The 20,109-nt window shown below is 55.2% G+C and overlaps 1 long non-coding RNA gene across 1 annotated transcript; it reads left to right on the top strand.

The window, feature by feature from the left end:
• The first annotated feature begins 2,890 nt into the window (after positions 1 to 2,890).
• Positions 2,891 to 19,107, top strand: LOC116658166. Its single transcript, XR_004313363.1, has 3 exons — positions 2,891 to 3,032; positions 8,163 to 8,673; positions 12,583 to 19,107. It is a non-coding gene; the product is annotated as an uncharacterized LOC116658166 (long non-coding RNA).
• Positions 19,108 to 20,109: the final 1,002 nt, after the last annotated feature.

Below are 20,109 nucleotides of genomic sequence, written 5' to 3'. Positions count from 1 at the left end.
TGAGGCATTACTCGCCCCTCTCCGTGGCCTCGTTGTCTTGGTTCAGATGCACCGTTGGTGCCTTTTGGACGGTGTATTTCCGTTGCTAAATTACTCGTGTTTTGAGAGTGAACAGGGCACATTCTGTTTACCCTGTGTGCTGAGACCAGCACCGGTGACGACGAGAGATGCTCCCACGTGTCCCTGCATGGCGTGTGGGCGCGATCCCACCCGACCTGCCCTGTCGGGAAGCCGCCCGGCGCCACAGGCTGCGGGAGGAGGGAACACAGAGCTCTTCCGGGAGGAGGCCCGTGGAGCCCAGACCGCGGCTCACGGATGCTCAGGACCCACAGAGCTGGGGCACCCGGCCGCACCGGGGACCGGCTCCCTCCTGCTCGCCTGGGAGCAGGTGTCGTCCTTCCTGCAGGGACTCCACTGGCCTTGCAAACAAGCGTCGTCTCTGCTCTGCTAGTTCTGCGTGCTTTTCCACGTGGACAGTCGACTGCTTATCTCAAACTCTCGAAGAGGGGATGTGACTGCCTTGGCTGGTCGCTGCCGGTGTAGAGTCCCGCCGGGGCCGGGTTCTCATGCCAGGCTCCCTGGCAGACCACCAGCTTCCTATGTACCATCTGGGCATCGATTCCTGGGTGCGGTGAGTTTTGGTAGAATCTGGAGCTTCTGTGCATGGAGAGAAATACTCAGTATAGTTTCTACTTTGTCGAATGTCCAATATATTAATCTTCAAACAATCAACATTCATCTAAATATTCAGGCACTAGTTACACAAAGATTAAATGAAAAAGAACTTATGAATTTAATAGATTTGATTTCCCCCAAATTTAAACATTGATTGCAAACTCAGTTTAGGTGCTGACAAATCTCACAGTATCACATACTCTTGGTTGTTTTAATTGACTTAGAGAAACAAAACATGCAAGCGGTATTTCAAAGATTATAAAGCTAATTTATAAAGCTAATAATTGATTTTTAAATGTCTACCAGTGTGCTAATAATATGGATTTGAATTTTTTACTCCATTGTCTGTATTTTTATTCCTTTATTTTATTTTTTCACTATCTTTACCATTATCATTTACTTACTCACCTCACCTAACCAGGTTTGATGACGATTCAGTGCTATTGTGTGAATGAGAGAACAGTGGTCCTTCCTCACGTAAGAAAAAGAGGAGTGTATTATTTATTTCTCATTAATAATAATTACAAATAATTATAACAAAGCCTTTCTAAGTGAGTTACACATAAAATTATTGAATATGAAATGATAGTTCATATTTTAAATCACAATAATTAGAAAATTTTGAGGTAAATACTTTGAAATAATTACAAACCTTGCTGTCATGGAAACCGTCTTTTGAAGGATTTTTTAATGTTTACTAGTTTCAGTATTCTTGAAATGTAGAAATGGTGCCATAGTTTACAGTCTTTTTCGCGACATCATAGACCTTAAGTAGGTTGAAAATAAATTGTAACGTTGTTATCCGCTGATGACATACATTGGCAAAGCTAAAGAGATCCGGATGGCTACCAAGTGTCGCAGGCGCGCCCAGCTGACCGCTGCTGCGAAGGCACCGCAGCACCTGCACGGGACCCAGACTGCGTTTTAGAGAACAGCACGAGGATTTCAGCTCCGACGTCGCGCACCGAAGCCCAGCAGCATCCTGCTCCCCTCGCCTGCTCGCCTGTCAGGTCGATGGGAAAACACCGCGCGTGTGCTGCGCTCACTTTCCTTGTCATTCTTCAAATTACGTGAGTTACTTAAACACTGAAAACGCCAGAATATTCTTTTGTTTTTTTTTTTAAACCTTTCTTTTGGGTGTCTATTTTGCTCTGATATAGAAGAAGCTGATTTTTTTTAATCTTTTTGTTTAGAAATTGTAGACATAAAAAATTGAAAGGCTAACACAATAAACGTCAGAAATCTTTTTACCCAGATTCCTCAGTGGTTTATTTCTTGTCACATTTGTTTTCCTCCGTGTTTTTGTTAAAACATTTGAAAACTGCTGATGTCCCGATGTCCCCTCCACGCGTTTCCATTGAGTGTGCAAAGAACAGCGGCACTCTCCTGAGTGTCCCAGAGCCACGCTCGCGCCTCAGCATAACCTAACATGCGGGCCGCGGCCAGGTGTTCCTGACCGGCTCCCGACGGCCCTTCACAGACCCCCGAGAGCGCGTCGAGCCTCCCTTGTGGTGCGGGTCGCTGCACTGCTGCACTTCCCCTTGGCCTTGTGGTGGTGGACGGTAGGACATTTTTGATGGGTTCAGGCCAGTTGTTTCGTAAAATGGACCACAATCTGGATTTATCTGCTGGTGTCGTGATCAGATTTAAGGAAGACGTTCTTGGCAAGGACTCCTCGGAGGTGAAGCGTGAACTTCCCGAGGAAGCTCATGATGTCAGCTTCTCTCTTGTCCGTGATGCCAAGTTTGACCAAGAAATCAATTTTGAAACTCAGGTTGGATTGTAATTAGGCATGAGCATGAGATTTTCCATTGAAATGAGTCTTCTCCTTTCTAGAATCTTCTACCTTGGACAACTTGGCATCAGTGTCCAGAGACCCTGAGGTTTATCGAGTGTCTGCATAGATGGAAGTCAGGGAGAGCGTCACAGGACACCTAGGGGAAGGGCGTTCTGGGCAGGGAACAGCGGTGCGAGGCCGAGCAGCAGGGGGGCCCGGGCAGAAGGGCCGTGAGCAGGGAGGAGGCAGGAGGAAGAGTCTGAAGGCCCTGAAGGCCCCTGGAAGAACTTTAATTGGGGGCTAAGTGTGAGGGGAGGTCCCTGAGACGCTCTCAGGAGAGACTGAAGTGACCTGACTTCCATGATTTTACTTATTTATTTTTTGTCATTTAGAATTTTTTTACTTTTAGAAGTGGCCTTTCAGACCGGGGCGGAGGTCTGTGGCAGACTGCGCACACACAAGCAAGGAAAGCCTGAGTGAGCGAAGCGGTGAAGGCACTTCTAGGGCGCCGCGACGACCTCACAGCCGCCACCGGCTGACGGCAGTTCGAAGAGCAGCCGGACGTCGGGGACGCTGAAATGTGAGAGACCGGGGTCGGTGGCAGCTGCGCAGCAGCCCTGCGTCTCAGAAACACGTCCCCGCGCCGCCACAGCCCCGCCCCCTGCCCCGCGCACCTCCCGCCCGGCCCCCCCCCCCCCCCCCCCCCGGTCCCCGCTGCTGCTGCTGCTGCTGCAGACACGTGCCTCCGGCGCCGTTCTCCGTCTGAGCTGGTCTGTGCGTTTCCTTCTGCAACTTGCTTTTCCACCCGACAGTGTGCGGAGAGGTGCAGGCTTGCTCAGCCCCACCCGGTGCTGGGCCCCCTCTGCCCGTCCACACTTTCTCTCTTCCCCTGGTCGGGGTCGTCTGGGGGCTCCCCACGTTCGCCGCTACGAACCACTTCCCCACCAGCCTTCCTCCCTTGTCTCCGAACACGAGCTCAGTCCTCTGGAATCACGACGTCTACATGACAGTATCTCCGAGCCTCCAGTAAGATCAAAGCATCTGTCCTCCGTCCCTGAGCATCCCGAGGGAGCACGGGGATCCTGCCCTTGCTTGCTCTGTGGCCTTGGAATGAAGTCTGCACTCAGGGTCCTGGGGGAGCTGAGGGAAGAGGGCGTGCCTCCCAGCCAGCCAGCAGCCTGGGGACCAAAGCTATGCCCTTACCCTGGCTCTTTGAGGGAGGCTGCGAGGTGGGGGCTCCCTGGGGACCAGGGACGTGGCTCAGCTCGGGGACATCACTGAGTCCACTGCGTGGTCAGTACTGGGCTGTGGGGCGTGGAGTCCGGCAGAGGATGCCTCTCATTCTGAGCTCTTTCATCTCGGTTCCCCGCTGGCCGCGGGAAGGGAAGCTGCAGTGGTCTTGGGAACACTCAGGGCCCCCTGCTCCCGGCTGCTTAGCGGGGCCCGAGGTTACGGCCTCCCTGGTCCGGATGTCACGGCAGCAGCAGCGACCTTGGCCCCTGGCCACCCTCCACTGTCTCCACGGTGGCCCCACGTGCTGCCCACCCCCAGCCCGTGTGCCTGAGCAGCAGAGGCTGGCAGGGACCTTCCTCAAGGGACAGCCGCCCTGTGGTCGGTCACTGCAGAGCCTGGGCTGGCCGTGTCCAGCCCCTGACTGCCACCACTCAGCGTGCATGTTCATCACGTCTCCTCCTTTGCTGACCTGGGCAAAGTCAAACACCAGGGTGTCCGTGAATATACGTCTTCCCGGCACAGCTGTCACTGCGGGTCCCCTGGGAGATGCCCAGTCACGGGGCTGTGTGGTGTGCGAACATCCACGCACCGCTTTGCTATCCTTTTTTCAAAAGATGGCTCGGCCTCTGGTTCCCCTTCCACTGTGGGGCTCCCCAGACCACAACCTGGGGAGAGGAGGGACTGCAGCCCCCTGTCTCCCTAGGGGCCTGTGCCTGGACCCCTCTGGCCCTGGCCGCATCTACCCTCTTCTGCCCCCTGTGACCCCTCTGTCCCTGTGTCCCTGTCCCCTACAGCTGGCTGGACCCTTGGGATAGGGTCACTGCCCCTCTCCCCAAGGTGCAGCAGCACCTCCACGGGGGACAGACCCACCCTACAGGGGAGCGAGGTGGGGGCCCACTTACATTTGAATCGTATGGCCCTGGCTTCTGGGAGGGAGATGGACTGTGCGGAGCAAAGCGGAAGACAGACGACCGGGAAGCACTGCAACGGTCCAGGCAGGGGATGGCGCGGCTTGAGCGAACGGGTGGAGCGGTGATGGGGGGGGGCTGAAAATCTGTTTAGAAGAGAAACCAAACTGGGTTCAGAATTCTGAACGGCTTAGGAAAACTGGAGAGAAACTAACAGAAGCCAAGTTCAGAAGAGACAAAGGGGCTGTGCCTGCAAAGGAGAGACCCACCCCCTCAAATCTGGGCTGATCAGGAGTCAGCAATGAAGTGCTCTGGTTTGGAAATCGAGTGTAAAATAAACCACACACTTAGAAACCACAAAGGAATCTCTATTATATTTAGCACTGCTCAGAGCCTTGCTGGAATTCTGCGTCTAGTTTTGTGTTATGTGAACCTGGAAAGATGCAGAGAACGCACAGAAGGTGCAGGTGAGAACTACAAGCTTGATTAAAAGGTTGAGAAATAAGATTTACTGGTTAGAAGAGAAGGCTGCGGGGTGATTCGATAATAGCGCCTTGTCCACAAAGGGCGGGCGTGCTTTGCAGGGGCCGCTGGGCCGTACTGCGGGATTCCTCGTGGTCAGCTAAGATGAGGCACCTGGAAGCTGCGCCAGGGGTAGTACTGGCTGGCTGTGGAAACAGCCCCTCACCCAGAGAGAGGTTTGTGGGCATTTTAACGTGCTGCCAAGGGAGACTCTTGGGTACTTTTCTTCCTAGACGCCTTTCCCTATTTGCTGGGGGTTGTTAAGTCTTAAGTCTTACATCTCCTTGAAGACAGAGCACTCTGGGCCCCTGAGGACCGTGGTGGGCGATCAGTCCAGGTTGGGTCCTTTCCTTCTCAGGCTGTTCTGCGGGTCCCTGAGGGTCCCAGGGCTCACTGGTGTTGCTGCTGAGGGCTGCTAGGCCTCCTGGGCACACTGAAGGAGACAAGGACAGTGGGGGGTGTGGTGGAGTCCAGCTAGGGTCCAGGTGCTGCACAGCTGCTCCCTCTGGCCTGGTTCCTCAGAGCCAGCCAGAAACCCGGCCCTGGTGGGTCGCACCTCGTGCGCCGCTGGCCTGGGAGACTAAGGTCAAGTTTCCGCGGCAGGATTCACAGTCACGTGAGGACCCAGCAGGTGTGATGGCTGGTGAAATAGTCGGGGGTGGGGGGGGGACAGAGCAGGGCACGGGCCGGACGGCTCGTTCTCCAGGGGGCCGAAGCTGCCCAGGGCCAGCCGCCGGCTGCCCTGCAGGAGTGACGGCCCCGCATCATCAGATTGCCCGAGAAGTCGAGTGTCTGGGTTTTTGACACAGGCCTCCTGATTCTAAACCACTCTAGAAAATAATAAAAATTCTGGAAATCCCCGTGTGGGCCAGCACCATGCAGACAAAGCAAATGCAGCCTTGCCTGGATTTGGTCCACAGGTTCTGATTCTGCCACCTGCGACGTGGACGCGCGAGGGAGACCCAAGCGGGGCTCAGCCCGGAGGGGACAGGGCCGGCCTTGGCATCTCGGCTTTGCCCTGCCCCTGCCCCCGCCCCCGACCCCCAGGGCCAACATTGTGGAAGGTTCTACAGTATGACCTCTGGGCGAGATGCTTCAGAAAGATGTCTGCCTCTGAACTAGCTGGACAGCTGCACTGGGAGGACGTCCCACAGCCCCTAGGATGTCACCCACCGCCCCGTCCACATGAAAAGGCGCAAAACAATGCCTGTCGATCAGAGAAGCCCACGCCCCTGGGCAGTCACACAGCGTCCCCTTGGCGGGGTCGTGTTCATGGCAGCGCCAACGACGCACAAGACTGTTCTTTCATAGGCCTGGGGACGTGCTTGGGACGAGAAAGCCCACTTTGTCAGGAGCAGGAAGAGGTGGCGCTGGGAACCATGGGGCTTTATCCGCTGAGCACCTTCTGGGGAAACGCTGCAGGTTCTCTCTTGCAGGACAGCCTGGGCGGTTGCTGGCTGTGCCACTCTGGGTGCAGAGGGCCTTCCGGACGAGGGGAAGGCAGAGCAAGCTGGCCCTGCCTTCTCATGGCTTCCGATGGCTTGTTTATGAGCGGCCTTTAAATAATAAGATTTGACCCTGGATCACTTACTGAGGCTTCCAGTGGGTGGGGACTATGCTGGGTGCTGGGGATCCAAAGCCACAGGAGCTGTGTGATTCCTGCCTCCAAATTATTTGTCCTGGGAAGAGCTGGACAAGCAAGACACCAGTTTCTATTCTGCTTGCAGTGCTTTAACTCAGTTGGAGTTCACTGCAATGGAACATTTGAAGTGTTTTGTTTTTGTTTGTTTTCTTTCCTATGTACTTTATGAGATCAAAACGAGACAGAGAAGCTGGTAGCCTGTCTCTGAGTGTTCTTTCTGCTACCAGGAAGGAATTTTGTTGTATTTCTGCTTTCACTAGAAATAATTGAAAATTCTGAGCTTCACAGGATGCCCTCACAAATAGCAGGGTTGGGAATAATTCTAGCATAGTTACACAGTTTTCTTTGGCTTGAAAAAAAAAATCTGGTTAGTTATGAGACAGGAGGGAAGGGGGCAGGGCACAGCCATTAAAAGAATGACACAGCAGTGAGCACCAAGATGGTGGAAGAGTCAGCTCCCAGCACACCTCGAGCTTCAGCACACGCCCATTAAAACACAGTAGCTGCTGCCCGGCCCTCCCAGGGCGCCGGGACAGCCCCCAGGCTGACCGTAGAGGGCAAAGTGGGTGAGGGCCCAGCTCCTGGGAATCCCCGAAGTGGCTGGAATAATCCTCCCATTTGTTAGTTAGCATATGAGGTTATCGAGCCCATAAAAGCCACCAGCCCCCACCCCCACCCCCGTGGCCGCCCTCATTCTCCGTGGCCGCCCCCGTGCTCTGAGGCCGCCACGCTCCCTTCCTGAGGAAGACGGCCCGCACTCTGCCTGTGGCGTGTGTATCTCCCAGGCCTTTCTTCCCAGGCCTTTCTTCCCTTCTGAGACGCCCGCACTCTGTCCTCGGAGTGCGCGTGTCTCTGAATACATCTACTCTCACTCAACCATGGCTCGCCTTGAACTCTTTCCTGCGCGAAGCCAAGGACCCCCACTTGGTGGGGCGCGTCCCAGGGACTCACCTGAGACCCGAGGCATGACCACCCTCTCACGCCCCGTTTTTCCTGTATCAGTTAGATGCTAGACTGTTGCCAGCATGGATCCACTGGAAGGATATAAGTTTTAGGGAGAAAGTGTTCCACCTAATTACAAGATTATTTCTTTAGTCGTTAAATACATGGGCGTCTAACGTTAATCTGTATAGTCTAAGGGCATAGGGTCTTGTTCTCAAACTTTTTGAATAATAATTGTAGTTGCTGTTTTGTTGAGTGTGTGTCCCGTGCCAAACCCAGCACCCACAGTCTTGTTTAATCCTCTCAACAACCCTTTTGAAATAATATTATTATTTCCATTTTATGGATGAAGGCTGAGGCCTCAAGGATGTGCTCAAAGCCACATACCTAGCAAGTGGCTGGACAAGGATATTTTGCCATCAAAGCTTGTAATCTAACCGCTGTTCTGTCCTGTCTCTTTTAGGTTTGATGTGAGATTTACACACAAGTAAAAGCAAGGCATGTCTGATTGCTCCGATCAGAAGCAACCTCTCGTTCTCAGAGCCACGTTTTACGACTGTCCGTGGAAGTTGGCAGATACTTATGCCCTGCTGGTGAACTTGACTTCTGTAAACAGCCCACAGTCCCTGGCACCGAGCATGATGAATAGGCTGGTTAGTACCACGTCCAGTCTAAAATGCGGCAAGACTCAGGTATTATCACTGGTTTGGAAATGTTTCTGAACGAGACGTTTAGAAACGGTTTCTCCAGTGGTAGAAGAAAGCGTTAACTGTCTGAAGACGCCTGTTGTGAGGGAGCCTTGAAGACGTGTGTGCGGTTCTGGCCAGTGACGGTCCCCCCGTTTTCCCGCCGCGCCCTGGCTTCCCTGGTCCTGAAGGAATGGACGGCTCCCCGGGCGCCGGGCACAGCGTGGGGCTTCAGTAAGCAGGACGCCGTGGAGGGGTGGCTGGGCGGCACACCAGCATCTCCTGCAGGTAAGGGAGTCCCTGCTCGCCTGTCTCCTTTTTGTCCTGTGGAGCGGGGTGCGGAGCTCTGGCCTGAGCCCAGAGCTTCCAGGTCGGCGTGTGGTTCTCACAGAGCATCTCCTCCAGCTCCCGCCAACTCAGTCTGGCTGGGGGCCTGGGCTCCTTGACCACGCAGGCTGCTTAGGGTCGCAGTAAAAGGACAGGGCCAACCGCAGCCTTCCTTCCCCCTGCCCCCGGCCCGTGAGGAACCACCGCTCCAGGGGCAAGCCCGATGGCCAGATGTTAAGTTTTTTGCTTTAAGAACCTTCCCCACAAGTGTGCCTCACTTGGGGTTTCAAAGCTTTTACCTTCTGTCACCTTCTGTCCTGCTTCTTTGGCAAGAGCTCTCAGTCCGGGGTCCGCGTGGCCCGGGGCCAGTTACTTAACCCCCCAAGACCCCTGTTTCCTCATCGGCGAGCCCGTGGTGGTGGTGGTGGTGGAGGCGGGTGATGGTGGCTGCCTACCTCAGCCAGTTATTTGAAAGAGCTCAGACTTTGCTGCTTGGCTTGGTTTGAATCCACCTTCTAATCTGGGCGAGTAACTGCTCCGAGCCTCAGCTTTTTCGTGTGTACTGTTGAAACAATGCTTCATGTGTCTTATTTTTGTTGTGAGGATTGAAGGAAAGAATATAGGTACAGAATGAATTCAGGTCCTAACATGCAGGAAATGCTCAGTATTAATGATTACAATCTGACCCTGTTGTCCTGGAAGCCCGTGGCTGGCTCTGGGAGGATGCAGCCCATGAATCTTCCGAATTACGTGCAGATGTTAGCGCCTAGAGGGTGATCACGTTTCCTGGGGCGGGCCCCATGCGCTCATCTGATTCTCAGAGTCCAGCCCTCTTCACCACCCTCTCCCAAACTCCAGAACCACTGCTCCGGATGCTAAGATGTGAAGAATTCATGAACACCCTAGACACAGCCTCCAGAAAGGTGTTGAAAATTGGCCCCGCCCACGATCTGTCTCCTGTGTTTGAACCTGAAACTGTGAGATTGACCCTCCCCAGCCCACGCCCGGCTCCTCAGCCCACAGCTTTCCTCCGTGGCCCTTTGTGACTCGTGTGCGGGCTGTGTCTTGTGGGCGTCTGCCTTTCCGACGAGACTGTGAGCTCCTTGAAGGCAGCGGCTTGACGTTCTTGTGTCCCCAACAATGGGAGGCTAAGCACAGATCTGTGAAGCAGGCAGGGCTCTGGAAACACTCAACAAGTAACCACAGGTCAGGACTCACCAGGGCCGCGTGCCCCGGGAGCCACCCCTCCGCAGCTCGCCTTGGGAGAAGAATGGAGGGAAGACTTGGGACACTCAGGCCCGCGTCCCCGTTTGAGGCTGCTCAAGTTTGCACCCACGGGTGGGACAAGAGCTCTCCTCTCCTGTGTGCCTCCTGGGACGGGTTGGGGCAGGCTGGTCAAGTGTGGAAATAACGTGGCTTGCGAGTGCACTGGCCAGCTTCGCTGAGGCAACTTTAGTGAAGAGGGAGAAGGGAAAAACAGGTTAAACTTGTTCTGTATTGAAAAATAAAGTTGCAGTTGGGCTAAAAGGGAATCTTCTGCTTGGCTTGTTGAGGTGATTTGGTACATCCGTGGTGGCCCGCAAGTCCCGACTGTTGCCTAATCCTCTGTTCGCCGCAGGAAGATGGGTTGTGGAATTTTGGAATTTAAGTAGAGGGAGAAGAGCTTCCTTCATTTCTGTTCAACTGCTAAGAATAGGTTTAAAAACGCAAGTCCTATCAAGTCTGGGAAAATTCAGAAAAAGCATTGCCTTTCTGTTTCTCTCTTCCTGCCGTCCTTCTTCTAAACCGTACACGTGAAAAGACCTACTTATTGGGTTATTGTTTTTCCTAGAATTTATATGTCACTCTAGAGAAGGTAAAGTAGTTCACAAAGCCTTGAATTTCCCTGCACTTTTTCAAATTATGAATTTATTTCTCCATTAAAAAGTCATGTAAACATGCATAAAAATTTGAAGACTAAGAGAAACAGGTCGCTTAAAATCTGACCACCCGTATTTGCATAATCCTTACCCCCATTACTGTTTTTAAAGTATTTTTCCTTGTATGTAGACTTAAAATTGTAATGATAATTTGGCTGTAAGTTTGTCTCTTGCAGTTTTCACTGACGCAGTCATGTAAGCATTCTTCTTGATGCGCTTCGGTCCTTATAACCATGGCAGTTAGTGGCTCATGTTTCGTGGAGCGTGTGCACCGTGCTCCCTCACTGCTGAGTGTGTAGATGCTTCCCCTGCTGGGCTGTTATGCCAGATGCCACCGTGAGCATCTTAGTGGATAAAAGTTTTCTACAGTTTGAATAACTTTCCTAAGCTTGGTTCCCAGCAGTAAAGTCAGAGCCGTGGGTCAGCGAGAGTAAAGGCTTGGGTGCATCTGATGTGACTTCCCTGCTGGCTCCCAGAGGCCGACACAGTTCCCTCTGGGCGGCAGCAGCAGGTGCAGGGCTCAGGGTGCTCAGCTGAGTTCTTATTTAGAGGGGATATGGAAGTGGACTGCCTGGAGGGGTGTCTGATGAGCTGCTGCCCCTGGGGCCCAGGTAGGAGGAGGCAGGTGTGCCTCATGGGTCACCAGAGGATCTGGACTCCTGAGCTGGCCTTCTCTCCTCCAGGAGGGGCTCCCCTTCCTGGTGGGCCGGAGGAGAGCTGGGGCGCTCTGAAGAGGAGGGAGAGGAGAGGAAGACAAGTTACAGTTCAGGCCATGATTAGACCCACTGCCTCCTCGTGCTCAGACCACTGGATCAGGAAGGGAAGTCTCTGTTTTGTATCAGCTCTCGGTTTTTACAGAACCACTTTATAGGGCTGGTGGCCCGAGGCAGTTGGTATTTATTGTTCTGCCGGGTTGTGTCCAAACCGAGCTGTATCCCAGCGCCTCAAAGTCCGCCTGGAGAGGGGAGGCGCTCCGCGCACACTAGTCGAGGGCACGCGCGGGTGACCAGCGGAACGGGGCCAGCGGGGCCAGCCCTGCTGTTTGCCAGCCAAACTCTGTTTCCCTCTCCCCCTTGTCATCTGAACCCCCATCTTACTGGGGCCGCAGCGTGTCAGGGAAACGCCTTACACCCCCAGCCCCTTGCACGCGGGGAAGATGAGGCTGGGGTCTCGTGACACACACAGACGTCACCTCAGGGTCTCTGGGGAAGCTGAGTTTCTGCCTCCCGCTTCCCCTCCGTCTTTGTGTGATCCTGGAGGTGCAGCAGCCGTCTCACCACCGGAAGATGGCAAACGAGAGACGAATGTGACAGCCTGCAGGGGGCAGAGAGTGAAGGGCAGGCCGGGTTGCTGCATCAGCCCCGGGCATTACATTTCTGAGGAAGTTCGTGCTTTTTAGAGGCACCACGGTGGGTAGGTTTTCAGTTCCTGGCAGCTGAATGCCGTCCTTACTGGCACCCTGAGGCCCAGAAGTGTCATCTTGCCCGAGGTCACAGTGGCAGTGTGGCCAGAACTAAGACCGGAACCCAGGTCCGCTTAGCTAAGCCAGCCTTCTGACTTAACACCCCTCTCCACCGCTACCAATTTTAGATCGGAAGCACCCTCAGAAGTACCTTGAGATGAATGCATTTTCAAGATTTCTGGACAAGATTTGATAAATAGCGTATCTTGGTAAATGCTGGTTTCTGAGTGGTTTGGTGGAGAAAGGGGGCCTGAAGATACGACAGTGTTCTCCTTTTATGGTGCATGCTCTAGGCTGCAGGTGAGCTGCTTGGCGGGACATTCACTTAGTAGAAATGACAATGAAAGGCCAGGAGTTTTAAGATCTTTATGACCTGTGTTAACTGCCCTCATATTTCACAGACAATTGGAAATCAGATCTGATCAATTTGATATGGGATTTGATCTTCCAAAACTTTGACATGGTCTTCCTTGTGTTTTTTATTTTTAGAGAAGTCAGGAGAAAGCTGGGGCATGACCGCCAGCGTGTATTTTCTCTCACTGGCAACGTGCGGACCCTTTGGCAGTATTTCTCAGAGAGTTGCTTTTAAATGACATTTGAAAAGCGTCTACACTGTTCACCTAGTTTTGTTCCTGGATAAACAGTCCTCTGCTTCTAGAAGTGACGTATAAAACAGATAAAAGAGAGAATGAAGGTCAAGTGCACGTGGGGTCTCGTTTGCTGAGATGATCCAGGAGGAAAGCGTTTCCGTAAATCGACCGCGGTGTTTTCCTCCGTAAACCACAGAGGAAGCTGCTGCTGGGTTCGCGCTTGGTGCATTTCTCAGCAACAGGTTAATTTCCCAAAGGTGGGATGAAGCCGACTGAAGGTCTCAGCCCGTTGCTCGGGAGCCACGTGACGTTGTAGGACACGGCGTGGGGATGCAGTCAGACGGCCCCATCAGTACCCTGCTCCTTCCTCCGGTCATCAGTCAGTTCCAATTTTTTCCATGTCGTCGTTCCGCTCCCTTTTATCGACATGCTTCATACATTGACACACGTCAGCCAGCTTCCTCCAGCTGACATGGTGACCCTCCCACTCAGTTCTGCCCTTCTCTTCATGCTCTTCACTGGCCACAAGACGTGGGTGTCCCGGATCCTGGACAGCCCTTTACCTTTGTCCTGTCTTCCACCGCAGCTCAGAAGTCAGGCCGGTGCTGTGGCCTGGCTGTGTCTGGGGCGACACTGGGCTCGCTGCCGCCGTCTTGCTCCCAGCCCACAGTGGAGTCAGCCCAGAGGATGACAGGGCGGGCAAACGGGAGGTTCTTGACGGCTCACACCACTGACCACGCCTTGTCTGGATTCCCGGTGACAGGGCACCATAAATGCTCTTCCGGTCGAACTGGTTGAATCAGATGCCTGTACATGGCAGCCAAGAGCACGGATACCCCTAGAAAGGGCTGAAGCCGCCTGGGTCAGCCCAGCTAACCATCTGTGTGTCACACTGCTGGCAGCTTGCAGGGACAGCCTGTCCACCTCCATCCAACTCTTACATCTTAACAATGACAACTGCTGGTGACCCTGTAGGCCGGGGCTACGACACAGAGGGTGCCCAGTTAAATCTGAGTTTCAGATACATAGAGAACTTTTACAGCATGAGCACGTCCCACATATTGTACGGGATATGCTAATACTAGAAAATTACTCCTTGGGTGTCTGAAATCCGCATTGAACTGGGCATCCTGTATGCTATCCGGCAGCCCAACTGCAGGCTCCAGGAGGACTTCTGAGGTGCCTGTTGGGGTGCTGGGTCTTGGCTGTCCTGGGGTCTTGAAACCATATTGCCCAGGGCTCACTTTTAATTGAAGACCATTCTCTGGGGGACCCTCTCCTGAGTCAGTGGAGAAGAATGACAGGGTTTCCCGCTGGAAATGGGGCCCTTCCCCAGCGAGGCAAGGTGAGCCTTCTGTCCCCGGCCCACCTCCGCCTCCTGGCGCACGGCGCTTCCGCTGCTGTCTGGCCCCCAGGGCCCACGGGGCTGCGGTCCAGGCGAGCTCCAGCCTTGCGCCATCTTCTCCCTTTCTGCCCACGCACTGCCCCCCGGGACAACCCCAGGATCCCGGGCTGTGAATGGCTGCCGGGCGGACCCAGCTCCTCTGGGAGCAGCTGCTCTTTGGCTCATTTGCAGGAGCTTCTGACTGGTCTCATTGGAAACAGCAGGGAAAGTGATGCCTTTGGGCAGCAGGTGGGTGTTTGTGGCCCGGAGACTCTCAGGCTCTGACGTCTGCTCCTGGATTCTGGCGTCTCACTCCACTGATGCTCTTGGCTCAGGAGTTGATCCATGTCGCCAGCCCCGCCTCTTGGAGCCGCCAGAGGAGGACGGATCCCTCACCGCAGCAACCTCGGCCAGCCCTGAACGGAAATGAGGGCGCTTTCCTTTTCTCTTTGGCTGGGATAAGACTGGACTCTTAAGAAGAAACAGGGAAAGGAGTCAAAAGCGTATAGATGGCCCTGTTTGTCCAGATCACTTTCAGTCCCGACCCCATAGCCGCAGAGCAGCCTGCTTGGCCCACCCCGGGGAGCTCAGTCCTGAGCCTGACCCCTCTCTTCACCCTCTTCCGGACCAGGCGAGCCCCTGAGATCGAAGTGGGTGCTGCTGCCTGGGTGTGACCCTCACTTGTTCCCAGCGCCTGTTCCCGCCTCCACGGCACGTCTCCCTGCCCCACCCGGCCCTCGGAGCCCCCGCTCCTGAGCGCAGGACTTGCCTCTCTGGCCTTGAGGAGCCCCTCTCCCTGGTCCCCCTGCCCACCCAGGGCCCGGCCCGGGGAGTCCCCGTGAGTCTGTGTCCGTTTCCTCTGTCCAGCGTGGCTCCCTGGAGCTCCCGCAGCCTGGCAGGGACCTGTCGGCCTCTCCCCGGCTTCCTGCGACGGCCAGGAATAGACTCCTCCTCCGTTCCTGGTCCCCCGCCAGCCCCGCTCCCCTCGGGCCTACCCCGAGGGTCCTGCCTCCCATTGGCGAGAAGACTCGCCCTCAGTGCGTTTGCGGCAAAGATAAAGATCTCAGGGACGGATGTCATATCTTCAAAGAGCAGCAGCGCAGTATTTTATCATTTGGTGACTAAACACGTCTGGCTTCTGTTCCTGGGGTCATAATGGTAGGAAGAGGGCGGCAGGACAAACCGGTTTGTCGGCAGGAGAGGCTGGGAGGCTCTCCAGAGCCCTGACTCCCAGTCAGTGACTGCGTGTCCCAAGTCTATGTGCTGCCCTGATTTCTTCCTTCCAACGGCTTGTTTGAAGATGAGCGAAGTGCAGCGTCCACGGGCCCCTAGCCCTGCACGCAGCGCGGCCCGTCACAGGGCTGCCACCTCGCGGATGTCTGCCGCAGACTGAGTTGTGCAGCCCCCCCCCCCCAGGTGCGTCAGCTGGCGCCCTGGCTCCCAGTGCCTCCGAGTGCGCTGTGTTGGGAGGCGGCGGCTACAAAAAGGGGGTGGGCCCTGGTCCAGCAGGACTGGCGAGCTCACGCAAGGATGAGGTTAGGACACAGGGAAGGGCACGTGGAGACACGGGGAAGACGGTGTCTGCAAGCCAGCGGGAGGGGCCTCAGGAGAAGCCCGCCCCGCCGACGCCTTGACTGTGGGCCTCCAGCCTGCAGACTGTGAGGGAAGATGTGCCTGCGGTTTAGCCGCCCCGTCCATGCCGTTTGTTACGGCAGCCCTTTCGTCGCACACCAGGGCTCTCATTTCTCTGGCCTGGTGTGAGGCCCCAGGTGGCGGGTGATGGTGAGGGACGTGGACGGGGCTGGGGGTCATCCCGGGCAGCACTCCGGGGGGCTACTCCCCTTGCCCGGCCCCCTGCCCTCCTTTCAAAGCCCCCCGTCCTCGGAGTCGCCGCCAAGGCGACAAAGAAAGGACTGGTGAGCAGGAGGGAGCGTAGGTTCGAGAAGACACCGAGGGATGTTCTCTGAGCAGCATCCCAGATACACGGAGTGTTGCTTCCTACATTCGATAAAGGTTGTGGTCGTGACTGAAAAAACCCATATAGATAGTGGAGGAAACACGGTAAAATGGAGGGAAGGAGGGAAAAACTCTAATTTAACCGTAGGAGTATCCCCTTTCTGTTTGCAAAATACATTGCAGATGGCCAAGCCCTTAATAGCGACGGTCGTTGTCCTGCACGGTGGACAGAACAGGTGGTGTTATCCACAGATGAGGCCAGTGCAGGCGCACGTCTTGCCCAAAGGCATCAGAGGGTGAGAGGTGGGGGCAGAGCCCAGACCCCGTGCCGGGAGCTGCGCGACGTTCAGAGCCATGTCCTGCCGTCCGCCCCTTCCCTGGCCCTCCCTGCTCGGGACCCTGATTTCCCCACCTCCGTCCGGGCGGCCCTGGGCTGAGGGCCAGGGTCCCAGCAGCCGGGCGCCGCTGGGAGCACCCGCTGTCCCCTGAGCCTCCAGCTTCCCCTCCTCCCCAGGGCCTGAGGACGGATGGAGGGACCTGTATCTGCCAGGCTGACGGGGATTACACCGCTCTGATGCCCTTGGCCTCGACCAGAAACCAAATAGAGCCAAGGATACTGTGCCCCCCCCCCCACCGCCCAGAGAGGCTCCGTTTAAAACGAAAGCCCAGCATGCTGTCTCCTTTAAATCCACAATTTATTGTAAAGCAAAAGGAAAGTTCCTCCCCGTGATTACGTTTTCAGAAGGGTGACCCCTGAGCTGCGAGAAATATGCTTCTGTTGTTTGTAAGTTCCCAGTCTGTGTGTTTGTTCCGGGGGCCTGAGCCACGGAGACGTCGCCTGAGGGCCACGCGGCCTGAGCTCCGTCTGCCAGCTGCCAGGAGACCCCACGTGCTTTGCAGAATCGACTCCACTCCCCCTCAGCCTCCTCACCTCACAAACCACCGGGGGAGGACTGTTTTCACCCCTCCGCAGAGATGAAAACCCCGGGTGTAGAGAGGGCAGCAGACATGGAGTCCATGGGCTGGTGCGTGCAGCCCCTTGGCCTGGACGTTAAACCTGGGCCTCAGCCCCTTGCGGGATTTTGACAGTAGACGCAGAGGTTGGGGCAGGACAGTTTCAGGGTCTCCTGGCTTGTGGCCACAGGCAGCCCACCCCCTCTTTCTGGACAGGTCGGTGGGCAGGGAAAGTGTCCGAGGACCTGCTGGCCTAGGGGCTGTGAAGGCACAGAAAGGCTGGGCCTCCCTTTATTCATTCTTTTCTCCCCTTCCTGGCGTTTGTCTCCCCTCCCTGAGCCCAGGAATGCTCCCCCGTCATTTTTAGGGCTGGACACGGTGGAAACGGTGACTCAACAGGGCCACACTCACGTCCCTGCAGCCAGCCCAGGGGCCCCTGCTCAGCACAGAGGGCAGGTGTCCCACGCTCCCTGCCTGTGTCCCAGGAAGGTGTCCCAGCGAGGCCGAGTGGACACCATCAGCCCAGCTGCACTGGGGACCCAGCCTCTGTTTCCAGCGTGGAAATGACAGCTGCTGTCACAAGGACCCGGAGGCTGTCCTTCCCTCTGATAATCTTCAGGGTAAATCCCGATCCCAGAAGGAGTACGACGGCAGTATGAGAGCGCTGCCTGTGCCGCCCAGGCTCCCCGGCGGCGGGACGCGGGCCCCGCCTCCCTGCCAGGATGGGGTGGGCGGCAGGGGAGGAAGGATGCAGAGTGACTCCACCATCTCGGCTCTGAGAGAGGAAGATGGCCCCGGGGAGAGGCAGCTGCAGGGAAGGAAGCCGCCCTCGGTACTAGTTTCCTGCTCGGCTCTTTCCTGATGTTCGACTTCTCTTGCAGATTTAAAACTTTTTCTTCCTGCAGTGACTTTGTGGTGTGCATTTCTAAGTCACAGCCAGTTCATGAAAGTACTGTTTTATCAAGCATTGATTGAAAATGCCATTTCAGAAATCCAGCTGGACGCTGCGCTTCCGTGTGAGCACACACTTCCTGTGTCCGCCCCGGAGGCTGCAGAGCAGAGGCACCGGGAGACCAGCACCGCGCTGGAACACGTGATGGCGTGCCAGGTGCCTCGTGGAGCATCTTAGCGCATCATCTCAGTTAAGCCTCCAAACAGCCATACGAGTTGGGTACTTTTCTGTGATATTGGGATTTATAGTAAGAAATACGTATTTTGATTTTTGTCCATTCCTGGCACAGAGCACCTAAAACCCTTGGAATTTCCTAAATGGTAAGAGGGGTGTGGGTGTCTTGTTATGTTAATGAATGATTTTGTGAAGCACCAATGATGGGAGTGGAATTTCTGAAATCACCAAGTGCGGCAGATCCCCGCCCACCTCAGATTTAACATCCCCAGTCAGTTAGCTGAGCTGGCTCCATATCCTGGAAATTAAATGATGTCATTTGCGTCATTTGCAAATATTTTCTCCCATTCCACAGATGCCTTTTTGTTTTTCTTCTCACATATTTTTTATTGAGCCCTCCTACCTGTGCCGGGCCCTGTGCTGGGTATACAGTGGTGACCAAACACGTGTGGACTCCGCCGTCCCGGGGGCTCACACGCTGGTGGGGAGGACAAACAAGGAGGCAGACGGTAGGATTCCCAAGGGTGGTAAACGCCAGGAAGGAAGAGAGCTGGTGCTGGGGAGAGAATGGCGGGCGGGGGCGGCCGCAGGGGCCAGTTCACAGGGCAGCGTCTGGGATCCTTCAGGATTCCCAAGGAGGGAAATGAAAGTCCACTCGTAACACCACTTCTCCCCTAAAGTATGAACATCACTGTAATTTTAACTAATTTCTCTTTACTTAATGGGGCCATAATTTAGAATTTTGGAAATTTGCTGTTAGATTGTGTTCTTTGAGACTGTGTGGCTCACGGCACTTGCTGCGCTGTATGAGGACAGGTTCAGCTTACTTGCTTTTCACCTTGACACCCTGGCTGCTCCTGGTCTTTCAGTATTGTGCGTGATTTTGAAGAGTCCACTCCAGCACACCTAAGTGCTTGTCCAGAGCTTGCCGTTCACTTGAAGGTCTGACGCAGAGATGCTTTAAGTGATGGGGCCAGTTGCCAATAAAAGGTCAATCAGAAATGAAGAGCATCCACAATGTGAACCGGTTATTTGGAAAAACAAAATCAGTTTTTCTTTCAGCACATCTTTTTCACAAGCATTTATTGAGAAAACCAGGATACACCTAAGGGCTTTGGGGGTCAGTCTTCACCAGTAGAGCGTGGCGTTTACAGCAGGACACCGCCGGCCACACAGATGTGGTTGTGCCACGAACGCAGTGTCATGAGAGCTCCTGGAGGGAAGGACTGGAGAGTGAGGGTGTGGACAAGACAACAGTGGAGAAGAGTGGGATTGGGCGGGAGGGTAGGGGGTAGGAAGGGGAGTTGGAGGGTCCGGGTGGCGGGGGGAAAGAGAGAAGCCCCTTTGTCGGGGCTGTGGCTGGCCTGAGAGCTCCTGTGGCGCTGAACCGACGGAGCGATTTAAAACGTATCGATACCTTTGTCTCTGTGGGTTGGGGTTTAACCTTGGTGGTTGGCTGGCTTTGTGCGCAGTGGCCGGTCGGAACCATGGAGCCCGTCCCCGGGGCTGAGCTGGGTTGCGTGAGGCCGTCCTGGACCCGACAGAGGGGCAGGTGGGGGGGCCTTTTCCCACAGAGTCTGCGGGAAGGCAGTGCATCGGGTGTTTTTAACTTCCTGAATTCTCCAGGCAAGCTCGTGTGCTGGGAGGGAGCCGGGAGGGGAGCGTGAGACCAGGGATGGAGTGGGAGTGATGAGTGGGATGTGGGCCCCCCTCCCCCAGCAGTGGGCCACTGGGAGGTGCTGGGGGAGCTGGGTCTCGGCAGAGCTGCGCCTGACAGTGAAACGCGCTGGTCCCCCTCAGGTGACACCTGTGTTCTCCTCCCGGGTGCAGTGGGACCCGCCTTTCCCACGGCGGCTACGCCCTTTGTGTGTTACGTGTCTTCTGGAGTCAAAGTCCTTTCCGCCTCTGTGGTCCCTGCCAAGCAGCCCAGGAGGCTCTCCTCTCCCCTAGAAGCTCACCTGAGGGGCAGCTGGGAGCTTGTAGAACCAGGTCACAGGTGGATTAGT

The sequence above is a fragment of the Camelus ferus genome, chromosome 20, assembly GCF_009834535.1.
Source record: "Camelus ferus isolate YT-003-E chromosome 20, BCGSAC_Cfer_1.0, whole genome shotgun sequence".
In the NCBI taxonomy this organism is placed as follows: domain Eukaryota; kingdom Metazoa; phylum Chordata; class Mammalia; order Artiodactyla; family Camelidae; genus Camelus; species Camelus ferus.
Note: the sequence above shows the minus strand (reverse complement) of the source record. Positions and strands in the feature narration are given on the sequence as shown.